The sequence below is a fragment of the Panicum virgatum genome, chromosome 3K, assembly GCF_016808335.1.
Source record: "Panicum virgatum strain AP13 chromosome 3K, P.virgatum_v5, whole genome shotgun sequence".
Lineage (NCBI taxonomy): Eukaryota > Viridiplantae > Streptophyta > Magnoliopsida > Poales > Poaceae > Panicum > Panicum virgatum.
Window position 1 is genome coordinate 56,134,115 of NC_053138.1, and position 19,537 is coordinate 56,153,651.

General features: G+C 45.8%; 1 pseudogene; it reads left to right on the top strand.

The window, feature by feature from the left end:
- The first annotated feature begins 8,587 nt into the window (after positions 1-8,587).
- On the top strand, positions 8,588-19,294 carry LOC120701076 (annotated as a pseudogene).
- The last annotated feature ends 243 nt before the right edge of the window (positions 19,295-19,537 follow it).

Consider the following 19,537-nt stretch of genomic DNA (forward strand, 5'->3'; position numbering starts at 1 on the left):
GCTTTGTCTACTTTCTTGTGCTTGGTTTATGCATGATTAAACTAATGCTCTCTCTAACATGATCTGAAAATTAATTAAATGCTGGCTAATTCAATTGTGGAGGTTATGATAAATTAAGACCCATATCTTTTACTCTTGCTCTCTTACTTAAGCTTGTCAAGGAAATTTTAATTTGGATTTAATTCTGAGCTAACCTTGTCAATAATACCTTTTGCAATTGCTCTACCCTTCTACAAGCCTAAATGATATATCATAACAAACCATAGAGCAAGAATTATTTTCAGGTGAATTAATTCAGGATTTATCTTCTTTGGTACGAGACTAAGAAGCTGACCATTCCTTATTTTTGCATACCTATCTTTTGCTAGCCATTCTATCCATGCATTGTGAGTTTCTATACCGGGAACATCGCAAACCTCGCTGGATATCCACCCCTAACCAAAAACATCTTTTTGTGAAACACCTCCTTGACCACAACCTATATATTGAGTATATATTTATTTCGACGGCAAAACAGTGGAATCAAGAGCAAAATTCAGTAAAACATAAGCTTGGGAAGCATCAAAGAGTTCGCAGAAGAAAAATCCGAAGAAGTGGAGGCCTACAGGCAGTAGGCCGGCCGGTTCAACACCCCTAGGCCGGCCGGCCTGCCCCTTTTCCTCCTCTGTTGGCTTCAATCTTTCACGAGGAGATGCTCCCTTGAATTCCAAAGTTATGTCCAGAGAATTGATAAAGGTTTTGTGCACTCACTCCATCAAGTTATCATCACTTCATTGCTTGAGGACAAGCAAAAGTTCAAGCATGGGGGAGGTGGAGTAAGTGCATTGTGTTGCCAGTGGTTCTGAGGAGCAAAAAGAAATAAATAAAAAAAAGAGGAAGAAAGGAAAAAAATGAAATAAATAATGATGAAAAGCTCCTCGGTTCCGTTTGCTTCATTAAACTCCAGGTACTTTGAAGATTATTCTGTACTCAATTATTCCAACCATGTGCAATCCGATAACAAGGACTTCAGTCATGCCTTGGGATCAATCGTTGCCATTTGCACATGTCCACCATCTAAAGTGTGTGTTCCATTCTCTCCCTCTCCACAAAGAAATTATTTTCCAATGGTCTTTTTGACGAGTCTCGGTAAATCCATAAGAAGTATTTCTTGTTTTGATATTATCTTGATTATAATATCTTTTGTTAGGACTAACCTTTCCAGAGCTCCAGATAAAGCCTCACACATACATATGAGAGAAAGAAAGGAGAGAATTCTAGCAAGTTTGAGAGACAAGATGAGCTGAGAGTTTCCATGAGCAAATTGCAATGAGGTTTGAATTATTGATCTTGGTTTAGCATTACTTATGGAACTTACTTTCTTAATTCTGAGACTTGTTTAATTTTGAGAGCATGTGCTTAATAATTGTGGGGAAGCATTTAACTTGTATCTACCTTCAACATTGAAAAAGCTGGTTACAACTTGAACTATTAACTGCAAAATATTTTTTGGGAGCATTGTGTTTTCTCGTGTATGATCAAGTGCAGGGATTGGACACTGAAAGGTAGCGCTGATTTTTATCAAAGACTTACTCAAGGACGAGCAAGGTTTAAGCATGGGGGGAATGTTGGCACTCCTTAAGTATCCATTTTATCCCCTGTTTAACTTTGATAATGGCATGAATTTAATATCAAAATCACTAACCATCCTAACCTCGGCCTAATTATTGGTCGTTTTCACGTTTGCACATATATTTTGGAGGTACTTCGTTTTTGCAGGTTTTTGACCAATTTTGGAGCATGAAATGGCGAGGCCCACGATCACGCGATGATACGAAGAATGACGAAGGCCAAAGCCCGAACAAAGGATCGAAGGCCATGATGATTAGAGGCCCATTCATGCACATCCACCCTCCAATGAAGCCCAAAAGACAAAGCCCACAAGATAAGATCGAGATGCTTCGGGGCTAAGCAAAGCAAAGAGATATTTAAGGAAGGATTTTCCATCCTATCCTTCTCCTCGAAGAAATCTCGAAGATAACGACGTCTAAAGGGGTGCAATCGTGAAAGACATAAACTCTAGAAGATTCCAGGAGACTTGGGGAGAAAGTTGAGCACCAGTCGGCGAAGGAAAGACCCAGGCCGGCTGGCCTAGGCTCATTGAGCCGGCCGGCCCATCCTGTTTTTAGGTCGGTTCGACCTCCCCTTTGACCGAGGGTTCCCTGAGGCTATTTAAAGACCCCTCCCCAAGGTTCATGCAGAGATCAATTCGGGAGACGACGCCAAGGAGCAGAGAAGATAGAGGGACACCTCTCGGAGAGCCGAGGGTCGTGCTAGTTGTCTAGGGTTTGCCCTAGCCGATGTGGGAACCTTGCAAGGAAGACCACGTCGGAGTTCTGGAGCTAGGATCATCAAGATCAAGGTAGGGCCCCGGTTGTGATCTTGTGATGTACTATCATTCATGGTGAAGTTATTTGTGTTTCTGAATGTTTAGCGACCATGTTCTCCTCTTTCGATTTCATTCTTTTCTTTGGGTTCGCTTCATCCTAGATCTATTATCGAGATAGATCACTTAGCATGATCTTGTAGTCATGGTGGCTAGAGGTTCATGGCGGAACTACCAAAGGGGGTTCGACTTGCTTCAGGGTATTTCGTTCAAAAGGGGGGCGTCGTGACAGGCCGTCTCCACAGAGTAGGTGGAGTATCGAGGGATCGGATTGGAGATTTTGGGTTTAAAGAGGCTTTTCATTGAGATTCACATCTATCTTACTTCACTTTATCTAGCTGGAACTACAACATATGCATGATCTAGGTGATCTAGATTGGTTATCTCTAACTTTCTCTTGCTACCTTCGGTGTTTGTCGTGTTTTTAGTAGATTAGATTCGTTTTCACCATCTCACACAAAGGAATCTCTATGCTAGTAGATTGTTTCTTGTCTCTTTGGTTCTGTGGATTGATAAACCTTGGGGGAATACTCTGAGGGAAAAGCTATACGAAACCGTGCGCTTGCGGTATATAAATCGGGGGCGCTAAGGAGCGTCAACAGTGAGGATCGGCCATACTCTGAGTAGATGTTCTCATGAACTGCCACTGATTGCTGGAATCGGCATGACTCCATTTTTTGATTGGTTGATGAAGCACTAGTCCTGATCCTTCCTGTCGGTTAGGCATTCCATCCCATCTCCCCACCAGCTTGGAGGATCTGCCATGGTCACATCGCATGTGTCATCGGCTTGCACCACCTCCACCTCATCGCCATCCCATTGCATTAAGCACTGATGCATGGTGGACGGCACGCAACAATTGGCTTGTATCCAATCTTAGCCAAGCAGGGCCGAGTAATGCCCATCAGAGTCCACGACGAAGAAGGAGGTGCTGACTGTCTTATGACCAATGGTTAGGTCGATGTTGAGGACTCCCTTTGCTGGCGTGGGGGCTGCCCTTGAAATCATTGAGGACCATGTTGGTCTTGATCAGGTCCTCTTCTGTCCTGCCGATCTTGTGACACATCCCGTACGACAAAAGGTTGACTGCCACACCGGTGTCCACCAACATCCTGTTGACAGGCTTACCGTTGATATAGCCCTTGAGGTACAGCGGCCTCAGGTGATGGTACTTCTTGTCGATCGGCTTCTCGAAGACAACAGCTGCGAGCCCCAGACTGAGTTGCGCCACTGTCTCCTGGATTGGCTGGGGGCTACGGAATTCCTCCGGCAGGAAGAACACCATGTTGACATCGGCCGACGGGTCTGCCCTCCATTTACCTGATGGAGCGCCTGTCCCAACTGTTGCTGGATCGGCCGATGTGTCAGCGTTTACTATCGATGTGGTCGGCTGCACCCTCCTCCAAACCATGTTGCATACTCTGCGCGGGGGAGGGATGGCCGCCGGCTCGGAATTCACTTGCTTGAGGAGCAGAAGGTAATTCTCTTCGGCTTGTTCGAGGCTGCGCAGCCTCTGGACTCTCCGCTTCTATGATCTGGATAGCCTGTCTGGACACCACCTTGGGAGGTGGCATTCCTCGCACATCCTGCTGGGTTCCTCCTGCGGGGACTGCTCGGGTGACGCACGGCACGATCGGCGAGGTGATGGGTGTTCGAGCCTCTAGAACACCGATGGTCGCCGATCTCCCTACCGCCGGGTGGAGAACTCCGGGCAAACCTCAGAAGTTGGGAGTCGTTCCATCCCCCGACTCTAGCAGTACTGGAAGAATGGGCACTCCCAGTGCGCCCTGATTCCTCCGTTGTTGTGGCGGGTGCAGTCTTCATCATGCCGCCGCCCATGCAGAGGCGCTGCTCCTGCCGATGTCGCGTTTCTCGGCGGCGCTCTCCACTGCGTGAGCGGCGGCGTGAACCGCGGTGGAGCCCACGTCCTCTGTGATCCCGCTCGTGACGGTGGACGTGCCAGTCGTCACGGTGTCGGTCTTCGTTGTGTTGATGTTCGGGTCTTGCATATAAACCGATCAACACCCCTAAATTTGGTCGTGATCGGCGGTTCCTGTTGACCTCTTTTGCCGACACGTGGTGTTCGGGCTTGAACTCCAGGGGCCGATCATCGTCAGGATCGGCCTTTTCCTTTCCCTTGGAACTGTGCGCACACGACACCATGTTAATCGAGGGAAAAATGGGTGCACCGTGCTCACCGCGCGCAGTCCTGGAGATGAAGCGCCCTTGCTCAATTGCGCTCCGCATCCGCTGGAGGGACGCGGAGGACTCCTCGGATGGAGAGTGTTGCGGCATAGGCGCAACATCCACCATGTTGACATTCGGGAAGGGCGTCTTGTCGCATTCATCTGGTTCCGCATGTATACAAGACGCCCTTGCTCAATGGCGCTCTGTATCTGCTGGCGCAAAGCCTTGCAGTAGACTGTCTGGTGGGAGTCGACGGTGTTGTGCCATTTGCAGTACTTGCGCCTCTTGAGCTCGTCGGCCGAAGGGATCCGATGTCCGACCATAAGCTCCAGCTGTTTCTCCTTGAGGAGCAGGTCGAAGATCTGCTCCATCTTGGTTACATCGAAGTCGTAGCCGATGGTCGTTTCGGGTCGTTTGAGCCAGGGGCACGGCAGAGGCTAAGACGCCTTGGCCCACTGGACAATAGCAACCTCGGCCTCGTCGGCCGATTCCTCCTCGGTGGCCTGGAAGTATTTGGCCGGCCTCCGCGGCTTCATTGCATACAAATCAGGGTGGAGACGTTCGTAAGCAGATACCTTCGACAAGGGGTGGCCGATGGAGTCGAAATCTGTCGGCCCGTAGATGCCCTTGGTGACTCGGGAGAGTCCACCGTAGGCGAGCTCCGCCAGATTCCTCTCTGGCAGGTGGAGAGAGCAGCATCTGTTGCAGGTCTCGCGGAAGCGCTGGATGTACTGGCTCACGGTCTCCGTTGGTTTCTGACGGAGGGCCGTGAGGTCTGACAGCGTAGCTTCATTGGAGCCCGAGAAGAATTGAGCGTGGAATTGCTCCTCCAGCTACTTCCACGACGTGATGGATTCTGGTGCAAGGGAAGTGTACCACCCAAATGCCGCCCCGGTCAGCGATAGGGAGAAGAGCCGAATCTTCATGTGTTCGGCGATAGCTGCGACGCCGAGCTGAGCAGTATATCGGCTGATATGCTCCACTGCGCTGGTGTTGTCATTGCCGCTGAATTTTGAGAATTCCGGCACCTTGAACTTGGGTGGCGGCGGCAGCTGGATGTAGACCTCTGGATATGGCTTGGAGTACGTGACGATGCCTCTCTTCGGGGTGATCCCAAACTGGGTCTTCAGGATCTCGTCCAGCTGATCCTGAAGGTTTCCAGTCCCTGCACCGAAGGACTAACTGGCCTGGTTGTGAGAAACCGGCCCTGCTTCGTACTGGTTTTGCCAAGCCAGTAGCTCTTGATCGACAGGTTTGTCCCTGCCGATAGTCGTGCGGATGTTGGCACTGGTCTCCTTGGCCGGCTGCTGCCGGCGGTAGGGCTCTTCATCCGCCCGCAGTGGCCTGTAGCGGAGCTGACAGGTGTACCCCTCTGGTATGAAGGCGGGCGGGTCCTCATAACAGGTTGGCCTGTCATGTTGATCTTGAGGTGCGTAGAGGATGAACTCCGCTTTCGTCCCTTCAGGGGCATTGATCTGCGGGATCTGGAGTGGACGCGTGTAGAACCTCTTTTCTCCCGCATGGGATTTTATCACTGGGCCGATGTCTTGATCGTGTTCACCGACCAAAACTGCTCTGACAACGCGGGTCACCACGTTGTCCATGGAGTTGAGGATGACTTCGGTCTGGCGGAGGAGAGCGTGATGGATCATGTAGTTGATCTCCTGCCAAAGTGCTTGACTGCGCTCTTCTGACGGGATGGAAAGATCGATCCCGTCAAGAGTCAATTCCGGAGTACCGGTGCACTTGATTCCTCCGGAGCGGGTCCACGTGAAGTGCTTAAGGACCTCTTCTGCCAGGCCCGCCATGACCTGGTCGTACTTGCGTCGGTGTTCCCCGGTGAGGTCGTCCAGCGTTGGTGGGCCGGACTTCCCCTCCGGGAGGAAGACGTTGTTGTCCCGCTCGCCGGCCTTAGAGCTAGCCGGCTTGGGAGGCATGGTGTCGATGTCGATGTTGACGTCGACGGTCCCACCGGGCGTGCCAAAAGATGTGTTGCCGCTGGAAACCGACGGACGGAGGTCCGGCAATCAACACACCGCTGAGTCGGGAGATCATGCTGCTGCTACCCTCGACTCTCCTAGTGCGACTCGTGCTCAGCTTGGTGTTCAGGGCGTGCCACCTGGCTTGACCTGCAGCTAGGAAGGGGTGAGTGTTGTAGTTTCTGTCTCCTGCTTTCCCTGTGTCACATGAGAGTAAACGTTAAATTCCTGCCGATCACTCAGATCGGCATCTGTCAACCCCGCTGTCTTTCATCAGCAAAATCAGCCGATCCGGGGGAATCCATGGGCATATCGGCACATCTGCCGATTGTAGATGCATTTAATAAAGGAAAGTGAATAAACTGCATCTAAGCCTGCTCCGTAACATGATATAAACAAATCTACCTATCCAGATCGGCTTTTGCTACACACAACATAGAACAATCTAAGCATGCGTGAACATAGCCAGGATCTCCAAAGAAACCCATCCACATAGATAAATCTAATCTAAGACATAAACGAGCAGGACGATCGACACACGCTATCCTATCGGCAAGTCGCATGCACGTGTTGCAGCGCACATCGTGGATTGTAACAAATGGCTGGGTAGCGCGTTCCGATTCGTATGATTAATCGACCTATCAACTCGAAGCACAGATGCAAAAGCAGATCGAAAAGCATACAAGGTAACCAGGATAACTAGCAGATCTCGCCATAAAAAATGCTTCAGTACGAGATCTACCATGGTACAAGGCTCGAGCCATGATGCTCTAACGAGACTATGAAAGAATCCTTAGAGCAGCATGGCTCTTATCTCGAGAGAAACCCTAATGTGATTAGGGGTGGCGATGCACCGAGAGAATGTTGGAGACAACCGCTGCTTGGGGAACGTTTGCCGTCAATCTTTATTCATTGGGTATATGTACATATTTATAGTCTGAAGACTTGACGTGCAAGCTAACAAACCCTAGTTTAAATAATACGAAAACTAGTCTATCTCTAATAATATACAGATAAGAAGAGCCCATCGGCTCTTGGCGTGGACCGCAATCGCCTCTTCCTTGGACGATCCGAACCGGCCCATCGAACAGCTTCGGCCCATATCCGTCTTGGCCAAATACCGGCGGTAACACATGCGATCTTGACAAATCTCATAATTTTCAGAGTTCTTTGCTTTTTATAGAATTTTAAAACAATTCCGCCAGACATTCGTGGTCATGATTCATGAACAAGATGTTCAAAATTTTCTTTCATTTCCCGGATATGGCCTAACATTGGAGTCAATAACATGAATATAATTTATCCATTCATTTTATTCCACTATTCGAATCACTTGCGGTTCAAATTTGACTTATCCCTAGAATTTTCTTCTAATATTGAGGCTGGGAAATATACCAAATTTTAACCTGGAGTACCACATACGGTACGAGGAAAGCACAAAAATTTTGGAGGGCAGAATAGGATTTTTTTATTTGCCGAGTGCCACCACACTCGGCAAAACATTGACTTCGCCGAGTGCCACCAATGGATACTCGGCAAAGTTCTAATGGCCGTTACTGTCAAATTACTATGTTTACTGGCGGGCACGTGCTATTTTTTTTACCGAGTGTTTTTGTTTGCTGAGTGTTTTTTGGTTGTTTGCTGAGTTCATTGTATTCTGCACTCGGCAAATTGGACATTTTGCCGAGTGTTTTTTTCCGAGTGTTTTATAGTTTACACTCGGCAAATATATTATTTGCGGAGTGCCTGATGGAATGCAATCGGCAAACCAATAGGCACTCAGCAATCGTGGGTTTTCTCGTAGTGATTGCTGGAGTTAAAGTAAATTTAAAAACCCTTAGCCACCACTTGAAGGAATTGATTAATCAGATAACTTTGGCAGACTACCGCGTCCTTGAAGGTAAGTTCACCCTAGTAAAATACAGGCTGCTGATATCGAGACCACTTTGCTCGGTCAAGCAGCCAACCGCGTCCTTGAAGAGGTAGCCGGCCTATACTTTCTTAATTTTTCACGGGTGTCGACGACTCTCAAGGGCCCTGCTGGGAGGTGGAGGCTTTTTGAGCAGCAGCATCTCCATCAGACCAAAACCAGGTTAGTGCTCAGTTGTCTTTGAAGTGTTCTTTCTCCTAGCTAGTGTTCTAGCAACCTGCTTCATCTTGCCTTGAATCTCTGTACCGTGACAAAAACACCTTCAAACTTCTCTCCAGCTTCATTTGTATTGCTCGGAGTGTTTCCTGGATTTTGTTTTCAGACTTTTCATCACTATATTAATTGCCAGAACATTTGCGACTATGCGATCTAACAGTTCAATATATATATTTAGGGTCCTTAACTCCTGATGTAGTAAGCTTGCTTCTCTCCCCCCTCCCCCCTCTCCCCCTCAGGGATCTTGCTTTTCATGGTTTTTTTTATCTCTGCAACTCACGATTTGGGCTGACATAGTAGTTATTACCTTTGTAATTGCGGTTCAAATCTATCCTATCTTTATTTTTTATTTAAAGAACGAATAAAACCTCTTGTTGAAGCCCTTTATGGTAAGCTTCCCTAGATCTGGGAAGTTTCCTCTTCACGGTATTGTGGTCGTTTGATCTATTTCCTTGATCGCTACTTATGAGCATGCGCTCAAAAGATACAAACAGGGATTCACAAACAAAAACGAAAATTCATAGACCCTTTTCCCTGTCGCGTAAAAAAAAAGCTTTATGCGAGAGCAATAGAGGTTGAGATTCATCTATCTCTTATGAGCAACCACTTTTGGATTCTTAAGACCACCCTTGCAGTAGGACACCGTCTGCTTTAGATTCTTTATTATCTACTTTGAGAGGTTTTTATGATGTTCAGGCTATATTTAGTCTATTTTGGTTTTTACTATCTACTTTTCTCTCTCCTCCTTTGGGGCCACCTGGTAGAAGCACAGTTTGTAAATATTCATAGTTTGTTATGTGTTCTGTTGTACAGTTATCCTGTTTTGGTGGAATAATCATTCAGTCACAAGTTATAACAGCGAGACTTGTTGAAGGCACTATTCAATCTGTGGGAAACAACGCGGCAACAAAAAAAAGGATGTTCTCTATCATCTGAAAGTGTTTAGAATTCTCAGAGCTAACAAGGACGATGACTCTGGCGGACATAATAAGCAGGAGAGCATATTACACAATCAACATTTGAATCTACAAAGTCTGTCATTAAAAGATTTGAGAGACATCACAAATGATTTCTCTGATGAGCAGCTACTTGGAGAAGGTGGTTTTGGTAGGGTGTATAAGGTAAGATTAAATCCTACTTTTTTCTATAACCAAACTTTTTCTATCAAGAAATTGCTATTTACCAATATCAGAGTTTTTAACCAGGGAGTTCTAGCAAATGGGGATACAATTGCTGTGAAGAAGTTTACATGGACAATGTCAGGAATTCAGGATAAGCAATATGAGAATGAAGCATGTCATCTCATGAGGCTTAAACATCCAAACATAGTGCAACTTGTAGGATACTGTTATGAAACAGAGAAGGAACTTGTACAACTGCACAACGGGAAATACGTTTATGCTGAGAAGTCAGAAAGGCTGCTTTGCTTGGCGTACATGCCTAATGGAAGCCTCTGCAAGCATCTTTCTGGTATGGCAACCCAACAACATGGGTGTATCGTGTTCTTTTTTCTTTCATTGAGTCATTCAAGCATCAAATTTCAATTTATGTGGTTAGAATCATGGTTCTTAAGCAGTAAGGCGAGACTAGGTGAGCAACCACCGCCTGGACGCCTAGGCACTCATAAGGAGAGCCAAGGCGACGCCTTGTCAGCCTTGCAGAAAGCCAAATTGTAGAAGGGAGAAGGAAAGAAAAAGGCAAAAAAGTAAAAAGAAAAGGAGCAAAGCATATAAGAGTAGGGAAGCAGTTGGCCCAGCCCACCAGGAGCCCATCTGTGACTCACGCACTAGTACTTATCCCCTTCCAGAGTCAGATCCAGAGGCTTCCTGAGTCCTCTCGTGCTTCCCTCAGCGGTTCCGCTCTCTGCCTCTCTCTCTCTCTCCGCTGGTTCCTCTCTCTGCCTCTCTTAGTTCCTCGCATCCCCATCTTTATCTTCTCTCTCCGCCAGAGCCACCAGCACCGAATCTGGCTGGGATGGGTTGTGCGGCAGCTGCATAGCCTTTTTGGAGTTCATTCTTCTTCTCTTTCCTCCCTCACTCACTGATTTTGGCTAGGCGTAGAGGACGCCCAGAAAAATTTACCGCCTGGACGCCTTGGCGTCGCCTAGGCGACGCCTTTAAAACCATGGTTAGAATCCTATTCACATACTATCCAGAGAACAACCATATGTGATTTCAGATATAACTTCAGATGCATATTATAACTGTAGATGCATCTTCTGGACTTGATTGGGATACACGCTACAAAATTATTAGGGGTATATGCCATGGTTTACATTATCTTCATGAGGAGTGGCAAGCTGGTACCCCTATTATTCATAGGGACCTTAAACCTGCAAACATATTGCTCGATGATAACATGGTGCCAAAAATTGCTGACTTTGGTTTGTCGAGACTCTTCGGTGATCTACAAACTCGAACCATCACAAAAAATCAGTTTGGAACATTGTAAGTTAGATGCCTCTTAGAGTTAATCTTGTCATCACCAAGTGCCTTTTTGTTTACATTTCTCACAAGGCTTCAGAGTTGACCCACTCATGTTGCGATAAAGGGGTTACATGTCACCGGAATACTTGAACAGAGGCATAATCACAAAGGAGTTAGATATATTCAGTTTGGGCGTAATAATAATTGAGATCACTACAGGAGGCAAGCACTACCCCGATAAGGTCGAAACATCATCGTCCCAAGAATTCATTGAGCTTGTAAGTGTACTATGTTTCAACTTTCTTGGAGGACGCCCCCCTTTTCCAAAAATAAAAGTAGTACTAACATTCTAGGTTTGTGATATGGCTTCAAGGTACTTACGAACTGGAAAATTAGGCTCGAAAAAGTACAAGGGTATACATCCCGAGAATTTGGTTGCCAACAAATAAGAAGGTGCATTGAGATTGGTCTACTCTGCGTGAAACCTGATCGGGTAGAAAGGCCAACAACACGACAAATTATCGAGATGCTCACATGGGGTGGTGCAGAATGCAACAACAAGAGAGAGGTAATTAAGGTTACTAGAAAAGTAAGTGTGTTTGACTATTACTCCCTTGATTCCAAAATGTAGGTCGTTTTTGCTTTTTTATATTCATAGTGTTTGCTATGCACCAAAATACAACACATGTCTAGGTGCATAGCAAAAGTTATGAATCTAAAAAAGTCAAAACGATCTATATTTTAGAACGGATTGAGTATTTCATTGCCCCACAGTAGTGATGGAATGAATCAAGTACAACATTCATTTTGTAGATGACGGGACATATGCCTCACCTTGTAGAGGTAGCCACCTCTTTGTAATAGTTGCGGTCTATGCATGGTTGTGCTCCTGCCTTCCTTTTAAAAAAAGGTTGTGGTCCATGCATCTTCAGAAGGAGGTGCATGAAGCGAGAATTTTTTTCCATTATTATCTAATAAAAAGGTGATAGGGCTTTGATATCGAGTTTTGTAGGATTTACAGTCTGTTTGGTTGGCTTCCAAGTTTTACCAAACCAAAATTAATGCATGCCTATAAAGTTTGGCTATCAATTGGTTCATGTCTAAAAATTAGCACTTCAATATTTATAACCAAAACCATGGCAAGTTGTTAAAAACTTCTTGAACCTTTTTAAGGGAAAAAAAATTTGGTGCCATATTTTGGTACCAAACCAAGTAAATACCTAAACTTGTTGCCCTGACTTTGGCATGCCCTGATTTTGGCAAGCCATGATGTTGGGATGATGTTGGGTTGCCATGATTTTGGCTGGATAAAAATTAGAATCCAACTAAGCAAGTTCTTAATTCCGATTTGAACCAACTACAAGTGATTTCAATCCAACTGCTCCATTTCAATTAAGCATCCAGATAAAAATGGCATTTGGTCAAACTATTTTAACCTTGGTTAACAACTTTCTATATATAGAAATTTGTATTAATAGACCTATTTCCAGTAATATTTCTTTCTGGGATTGCTATATGAGTATATGACACCTGGGTGTTAGGTCTTCTTGTCAACTCCTGAATTTTTCCTTTTACTCTCTCCCCTTTCCTTTTCCTAGGTAGCATGCACAGAAAAAAGGGAAGGAAGCAAAATATGCGTGTATTTAAGGTCTCTGGTGCTTGAATTTCCGGTTACTATCAGTTTATATAGGGTTTATATTAAGTTATCCTAGAGTTACAGTGATCGATCCTCTAGTGTAATTTCCTGGTAGAGAATTGGCGTAACTAAATATTGGTTGTTGCCATGGGTTTTTGTTTCCGGAGGGTTAAACTTTAGCTGCATGCATTTTTGTTTTCTAAAAGAAAGCTGCATGCATGATAGCAAAATTCAAATGTGGCAACTGGCAAGTAGAAGTCAATAGCTGGGTGCTAGATAGACAGCTCCTTTATTTCATTTTTACGGCATTCAGCTGATATGCATATGACACTCTGGTATAAAAAAAATGCAGGAAAGATTGGCACATCCATGTTCCAGTAGCAATATTGATCAACACACCAGGTACAAACTAAACATGTTGTCTCAACCTCAAATGTTGTAATCCCTCCATTGCCAAAATTTATGATGGTTTACTTCTTTCCGAAGTCAAAATTTTCTAACTTTAAATAAATTTGTACAAAACTGTACTAAAATTTATACTATCAAATGTATGAATGTATGCTTTGTGCTTTGCTAAGTTTATTTTTTTTGAATCAAGAAGGAGAGCTGCTGATTATACTATTAGTAAAGAAGATCTGATGCGAGCGTTAGAGCCCTTCATGCGAGAGAATGCTCCATCCCCTCTGGTCAAGCCGCCGGCGACCCACCTCAGTCCGGCCCAGATGCAGTACATCCAGGCCCAGCACCACCTGCAGTGAAACCCGGGCCTCGGCCCGCGGGCGCAACCCATGAAGCCCGCAGTCGCCATGCTGCCGGCGCAGCGCCCAAAGAAGCTGTACCGCGGCGTGCGGCGGCGCAGCGGTTTTTTTATTTTTATATTTTATATTTTTGTTTTTTACAAAAATATATTTTCGATTTGAAAATTTATAGGAATATACCCCGGCCGCCCAGCTGCCGGGCGGCCGGGACCGGGCTGCCCGGCAGCGGGGCGGCTGGGTCTTTTGTGCAAATACTTTCGTGGAAAAAATTGCGCAGAGGTCCCTGGGGGCCGGCCGCCCGGCAGCGGGGCGGCCGGGCCCCCCCAAGCCGCCCGGCTGCTGGGCGACCGGGTCTCCCGCCCTTATATAAGGGTTTGCTGGTCCCCCACCCCTCATTTGCATCACTAAAACTCCAGAAACCAAGAAAAAAGAGGGAGAGGCGAAACCCTGCCGGATTTTCGAGTCGGCGACGGCAGGTAACCATAATTCTTCTACGTTTTACAAATAGATTATGTTGTAATTTTTTTTGTAAAAACAGTAGATTAGCAATTAATTTAATTATTGTTAGGAGTGATTAGTGGTACATTTAGGTTCAATTACTTGTAATGATTAGCGTTGATACAGTACATTTAGTGTTAGATTAAGTATTAGAAAGTAATAAAAAAATTGTTAGAGAAGTATTAGAAAGTCTTAAAAATTGGAAGATAATATTAAAAAATTTTAGAAAATGTTAGAAAATTGTAGAAAGTATTTTGTTGAAACAGTAGTTTAGCAATCAGTTTAATTATTATTAGGAGTGATTAGTGGTACATTTAGGCAAGGTTTTAAAAAACGCTAGACGCTAGGTGAACGCTAGCCTATGGTTTAGAGTTTTTTTTATTAAACATAAATTAAACATTTTTTGTGATTAAACGACACTGTGATTAAACGCAAGGCTAGACCAAAGTTTAGAGTTTAATCAAGATTAAACGTAGTTTTAAAATGTTTTTTAAAACAGGGCATTTAGGTGTAGTTACTGACAATGATTAGCGTTGATATAGTATATTAGCAATCTGATTGCTCACTTGTGATTGCCAGGGCTCAACACCATGGCATCCTCAGGATCCACCTAAATTCCATGGAGTAAGGTGACGGAAACAGTCCCCCAAGGAGTCCAGGTGCCTATGTGTTTTTGCGGATCCTTGTGCAAACTAAAGAAATCAAGAGTTTTGGGGGACGACTTTGGCAAGAGGTTCTTCATGTGCGAGAATTACGAGTACGACCCGCCCAAGCATTACGGCAAGGACCGAGCAAAGGTACTACAAAACACTATCAGAGTTTGTCACTTTCAGATCTAGTAATGACTTCTAACATGATTTGGGGAAAGACTCCACCGTCTATATGTGATTTCGTGCAGTGGTTAGACACTGACCAATCTCAGTAGGATAAGGACCACGTGGAGCATCAAGCAAGGTGGGCTGCACAAAGGTGGCAACGAATGCTGCATGAAGAACAGATGGAGGAGAAGCGCAAGAAAAACCAGGAAGAGATTTAGAAGAGGATTGCAGAAGTGGAACGTCAGAAGGCAGAGGAACGTGAAGCAGATAGGGAGAGGAAGCGAGAGAGGGCCCGCCGTGCTAAGGAAACAGGGCCTGAAGCTATTAGAAAGGGAAAATATCCCCGGTGCACTCAGTAAAGCACCACCATGTAATCCCGGCATTTTACATTTCCTAAGGCATGTTAGGTTTACTCACAACATGAGGTTATCGTGTTGCACATACCATGCTTTTCATTGTTCAAGTACCTAGTAGTACGAACGCCTTAGACTTCTGCTTTGTAATCGTAGCATTGTTTACAAAAATGTATTGCAAACCAAAAATTTATGATTCGTAACTACCCTTCTATTTTCAGTACACTACATTCAGTGAGCAATCTAATTGAACCAACCTACACATTTAGAACTGCAACCAAGAAATCTTACTACACAAATACCTTCGTAATATTACATGCTACAATCTGGTGCAAATACATATCCATACATAATGAAATGTAATTATCACATATAGGTCGGAATACATATCCATACATCTGGTTCAAATACATATGCACACATAACGAAAGCTAGACGTGACGGGCTCCAAAATCCGGAGGCAATCCATCGGTGGGATTTCCAGAAGGTCTAACCTCAGCACCAGCATTATTTTCTTGCATTTTAGGGCACTTCTTATAAGTGTGACCATCTGCTCCACACAGGTTGCATCATTTTTTCTTCTTTCCTGCCTCAGACTCATCCATTCCGTTACGGATACGAAGTGTCTGCCGTCGACCTACCCCTCTTCTAGCATCTGGATTGGGAATGTACATTGGAGAGATATTTGGGGTAGTGAATGATCCCAGACTGCCTATGCCATATATCTCATGGCCCCAAGTGTGCACAGCGGTTTCTTTTCTGTAATATTGTGAAACAAAAACCCCAGGATCCAACCCAGATTCTGAACATGCCGCAATGACATGGGAGCATGGTAAGTGAAAAAGCTGTGGCTTCTTGCATCTGCAAAAAACCTTGCCTTCCGGCGTTATCAAGCAATCCTGAACGACCCTTTGTCTGCGGACACCCTGCCCTGTCCTGTCCTTGTATGAAACCTCAAACCTTTGATCATTTGTGCCCATGGAGACCACTCTGTGATATTGAGCCTTTTCAATCTTTTCTTTCATGTAGTTAGTGACCCTATTACAAAAAATCACTCCTGGATCATTAAGTAAGACAGCAGCTGCCTGGTACCGCTCTCTGAAGTACCTTGTGCATCCGTACATGATGAACTCAACTATGCCAACAAAAGGAAATCCACGAACATTACGCATTACCATATTGTAACACTCTGCGTGGTTGGTTGTCTCGATCCCATATCGACGACCACCAGTGTCATATAGAATTGACCACTTCTCTTTAGGTGCATCCTTAATCCACTGTGCGAAAGGTCCGCCGCCAGAACGTCTCCGGCCGGAGGTTGAAGCCTGTTCCTTTAGCAGCTCGGCGCACATGTTATCTAGCACCTGCCACAATGCATCAAACTTCCGCTGCTGATTCTGTGTGCACAACCTCTTGAACAAATTCATAAGTTCCTTATTCTTGAAGCGCTCATAAAAGTTTGCACCCATATGCCTTATGCACCACCTACTCACAACATCTGGCCATAGAGGAGGTTGTCCTCGATTTTCTTCATGTAGTTGTCTTATTGCTGCTAGAAGACCTGCATGTCTGTCACTAATGAGGCAAACATCAGGCCTTCCAGCAACAACGTGAATCTTCACACGTTCAAGAAACCAGTACCAGCTCTCTGTGTTCTCATTCTCAACAAAGGCAAAGGCGATGGGAACCACCTGCTTGTTGCAATCAACTCCAATCGCTATCAGTATTGTCCTCTTATATCTTCCTGTCAAGAATGTGCCGTCAATACATAGAAGAGAAAGACAATACATAAATGCCCTCACACATGCACCAAGGCAGAAGAAAGCACGAAGCAGAAACCCAGGTCCCCCAGATAAACTCGGTACAATGTAGGTATCAGTCGCGCTTTCAGGATTTCTCTGCACAATTGCTGACAGCATGTGAGGCAGGTTATCATATGATGCCTCATATGTGCCAAATCTCATCTCAAACACCTTTTGTTTTGCCCGCCAAGCTTTTGTATAACTGATTTTGTATTGAAAACGGTCATCGATGTCCCTAATTATCAATTTTGGCTCATAATTAATTTTGTCCAGAATCACCCCATACATCTTCTTGGCCACGAAAGTGGATGTGATGTTACGGTGAGTTTGCGCAACAGCAGTTAATCTACATGTATGTGGTTTAACAATTGAACACTCCCAGTGTGTCTTGTACTTGCCCTTGTAGGCATGTACTCGCCATGTACAATCGCCATTGACACACTTCATCTCATATTCTTTGCTGCTAGACTTCACAACTCTGAATTCCTTCCTCAAAGATATAGCCCAAAGCTTCACAGTATCTTTCACAGCTTCAATGCTAGGATACTTTGCCCCCTGCACAACCTCATTATCTCTGTATTCGTATTCATTACTCCTAATATCCTGTATCACTGGATTTCCAAAACTCTTGTCTCGCCATTCACCTAGCAACGGGTAGTCCTCATCATCTGATGAGTCCTCACATTCTTCCATCATTCAAGCCTCTTGGTCTTCATTCTGTACAGCTTCCACTATTCCAGATATCCGCTCCCCCTCATCAGCTAAACCTTGCGGCTCAGGTTGAATGACATGCACGTTCTGATCTTCTATTTCTCCTACCTAATCAGCTATACCTTGCGGCTCAAGTTCTGTGACATGCATGTTCTGATCTTCATTTTCTTGTTCCACTGCTTGGTTCATATGAGATGATGTACTTGTTGACCCTTCACCGAAATGGGCTGCATTCTGGTGAATCTGAATTAGCATTGCAAGAGGCCACACGCGGTCAAAAGCTGCTTGCATGTAAGTCCGCCATTCTTCGGTGTTTGCTACAAGCATCAACTCCCAGAAATCCCCTTCAGTTCCCCAATTTGTTGCAGTCTGAACGGTTAAGAAATGAGTCTTTGGATTCACATTGAATATCTCGTGAAGCCATTTGCGTATGGAACCAAAACTCCTCTCTAAGGGTTTATCTATTCCGCACTCTCTTCATTCAAAACCTGATAGATCTACTCCATATGAATCATGAGAAATATAGTAGTCACCATAATGAACTTGAAAACGAAACTTGCTTGACATATCTGGATACACAATCATAATATTAAATTGATTGCTAATCTATTGTTTCAACAAAAATAATTACAACATAATATATTTGTAAAGCGTAGAAGAATTTTGGCTACCTGCAGTCGCCGGCTCGAAAATCCGGCAGGGCTTCGCCTCTCTCCCTCCCTCTTTCTTTTTTCTTGGTTTCTGGAATTTTAGTGAAGCAAATGAGGGATGGGGGGACCAGCGAACCCTTATATAAAGGTGGGAGACCCGGTCGCCCAGCAGCCGGGCGGCCAGGGACGGCCGCCCCGCTGCCGGGCGGCCGGCCCCCAGGGATCTCCGTGCAATTTTTTCCGCAAAAGTATTTGCACAAAAGCCCCTGCCGCCCCGCTGCCGGCGGCCAGGTCCCGGCCGCCCGGCAGCTGGGCGGCCGTGGTATATTCCTGTAAATTTTCAAATCGAAAATATATTTTTGTAAAAAATGAAAATAAAAAATAAAAAAATAAAAAAACCGCCGACGGCGCAGCTGGGGCAAGTGGGCCGCTGAGATCCGCCTCCCTCGCAACGGCACCCGGCTGTGGCTGGGCACCTTTGACACCGCCGAGGAGGCCGCGCTGGCCTACACCAGGCGGCGTACCGCCTCCGCGGGGACGCGACGCGGCTCAACTTCCCCGACAACGCGGCCTCCTGGGCGCCGCGGGGCTCGGCCGTGGACGCCAGGCTGCAAGCCATCTGCGCCACCATCGCCGCCGCGTCATCGTCGTCCAAGGGAGGCAGGGCCATCGCGGAGGCGGAGGCGGGGTCCCAGAGCAACAGCTCTTCCGACGCGGGTTCGGTGCCTGGGTCGGACGACGAGATGTACTCCTCCCCGCCGCCGCCGGCTGCGGCAGCGGAGATGGGGCAGCTGGACTTCAGCGAGGTGCCGTGGGACAAGGCCGAGAGCTTCGTGCTCCGCAAGTACCCGTCCTACGAGATCGACTGGGACGCCCTGCTCGACAACTAGCAGTTTCTACGAGATCCGATCCCTCATCAGCACTTTACCTTTATCATCAAACTTTTTTGAGGTAAAGTCAGCCCGGGGTGGGTGGATCCCCCACCTGAATTCGTTGCCATATATGGTAAAATTTGTTTAATTTTTCACAGGAAGGTGTTCAAGAAGAGGAAGGAGAAGACGAGGGTTCGGATGACCATGAGGGTTCACACGAATGTCTTTTATTTTCTATTCAGAGCCTAAATCTGCACATTTGTGTTTCTCGCAAGT